This window comes from Spermophilus citellus (assembly GCF_964194105.1).
Source record: "Spermophilus citellus genome assembly, chromosome: X".
Classification (NCBI taxonomy): domain Eukaryota; kingdom Metazoa; phylum Chordata; class Mammalia; order Rodentia; family Sciuridae; genus Spermophilus; species Spermophilus citellus.
Window position 1 is genome coordinate 1,959,737 of NC_138190.1, and position 2,790 is coordinate 1,962,526.

Consider the following 2,790-nt stretch of genomic DNA (forward strand, 5'->3'; position numbering starts at 1 on the left):
TAAGTAACATCTCCACAAGTGTCCCCAAGATGGCTTTGGCTTTCCTATTTCACTGAATGTGGAGTTCAGTGTTTCTTCTTTCTTCGTTAATAAGTTGAGAGACACTATTCCTGATATCTGTGGCTTTTTTTACTGTGTATTGAACTCAGGGGCACTCAGCCACTGAGCCACATGGCCAGCCCAATTTTATTTTATTTAGAGACAAGGTCTCACTGACTAGCTTAGCACTTTAATCTTGGCTTTGAACTGGTGATACTCCCATCTCAGCCTCTGGAGCTTTCAAGATTACAAGCCTGCATGACTGCATCCTGTGAAAATGGGTCTTTTTATAAAGGGATTTATCAACTGCTGTGCTTGTTAAATTAAAGCATCATCCCAGGGTTTCAGAAACTGACTTCCACACCATTCACAATCAAATCAAGCCTTTATTGAAACACACCAGTGGATACTGACCAGATAATAAAGCTGTTCCCTTGGTCAGCCCTGAACAAGTGCAATGACACTCCTTATAAGCCTAAAAACCACAAAAGGGACCTTTGGGGATCTAGCCAATGCAAGCAAGCCAGGTTACAGAAGCAGAGGAGTGCAGTCAGGTGGAAGGATGCTTAGCCAATCACAATTAGTCCAGTCACCTTTCCTATAGGATAGGAAAGGTAGCAGAATACAACAATTACTAATAGGGCATTATGTAAAATTGTGGATGTGTAACCGACGTGGTTCTACAATCTGCATTTGCGGTAAAATTGGGGGTTCATAACCCACTTCAATCTAATGTATGAAATATGATATGTCAAGAGCTTTGTAATGTTGTGAACAACCAATAAAAAAATCAAATAAAATCACACTAAAGAAAGAAAAAGAAAAAAAAAAAAAACAATTAGTCCAGTCACCCAGTTACAGAAACAGAGCCCTGTTACCCTGGTTACAGAAACAATGCCCCATTAGATTGTTCTGTGTTTTAAAGAGAGAATTTTTAATATTTATTTTTTAGTTTTTGGTGGACACAACATCTTTATTTTATTTTTATGTGGTGCTGAGGATTGAAACCAAAGCTGTTGCATGCCAGGTGAGCGCATTACCTTTTGAGCCATATCTCCAGCCCAAGTTCTCTGTTCTTAAAGATTTCTATAGCAAAAGGAAAAGAACATCTTGCCGTGTCATGACCCTTACAGTTGGCATGGTGTTTTACAAAATGGAGTTAAAAAACAAAATGGAGTCACTCTTGCTTTACTCTCACATGCTCACACCACATATGCACTCCATATATCTTTCTGCTGATTCAGGGCCATCAATCATTTTCTCTGCAATATTTGCACCATGCTGGCTTTGGCTTGAATAAACATCTAGGTCCAAAAGCACATGTTGTTTGTGAGCACCACCCTTTACCTTAGGTTTGAATTAACTGGAATCACTTCTTCCTGCAGTCAGTTCTTTCTTGATCCCTGCCTTATATATTCATGGCAGGAAAGAAGGCATACTCTCTATGGAGCACCCACTTCAATGTGGTGACTTTCTGCTAAGCACATTTTGCTAACTCTTACCCACAGCCAAGATCCCTCTGGTATTCAGCAGAGGGCAAAATTTGACTGTATTTCATATCATCCTCACCCCAAGACTCAACTGCATCTTCTACAGCCTGAGAAACAAGGAGGGGTTGGAACCTGAACAGACAGACTCAGTGGATCTGTTTTATGTAGTGTATATAAACTTTCTGCCTCTTTTCCCAGGACTTAGCTGCAAGTCCATTCAGCAATATGTAGTAACTGAAAATTTTATTTCGTACCAAGAGTTTAGAGACTAAAATCTATCTAGAATATAAATACACTGCTGAGGTCTTTATAAAATTGTCTTATAAACAGGTGTAATTTGAAGTAAGACTTTAATTGTGCATTGTCCACTAAATATAAATATGTTTATTTTCTGCTAATTTACTATCAATAAGGAGACTTTTTTCTTGGTCTTACTGAAACAAGATTAGAAATTGTCTACCTGGATGGGCACTTAGAATGACATTTTATTAAATTTTTCTTATATTTTTCTATTTATTATTTGTGCACATTCAAAACAAAAGAATCATTTTTTTCTGAATAATAACTCTAATCAAAAGCAGTAAATTTTGTATATTCTTCCTCTCATCTTATAAATCTAATCATTAGCAGTTATTTTTCTTTTAATTTCCGAAAATTATTATAGGATTCAGCAGAGAACTCATTTGGAATATTGAAGTCTTTGTTCTAAATATCACATGTCAAATTAATGCTACTTTATAGGGGCTGATTCCTAAGGAAATAAACATCAGTGAGGACTGGGAAGTTCAAGCAGAGATCAAGGGTGAGGACCCGTGAGCCATAAGGTGTACAAGCCAGGGTTCAGTCTAATGAGTGGAGTTAGGAATATGAAGCCCTTTCTGTCATCCTCCTCACCCACCACACAGAATCCATTGACTTCCCACATGGCCCCTATCCCTAGTGAATCCCACAATGTCTGCGAAATGAGGGTTTCCTTTTTACTTGCCACATCTCAGAGTGACTGAAATGGGTTATAGAAAGCAGTGATGCACCAAGAGTTTCAGTCATACTTAGCACATATTACAAGATGATGTTAATAATATTTAAACTTGAGAAAAAATTTCAGCCTATTTTATGAAGTTTTTTTCAGAATATTTCTAACTAAAAATAATTTGGTATAATTTTCTCATAAAAATTATATAAATCTGCAAAATTTACAATTCTCAAGAAGTAATTTCTGTTCCAATACTATTAACTCTTGCTGGAAATGAATTTTGTATCA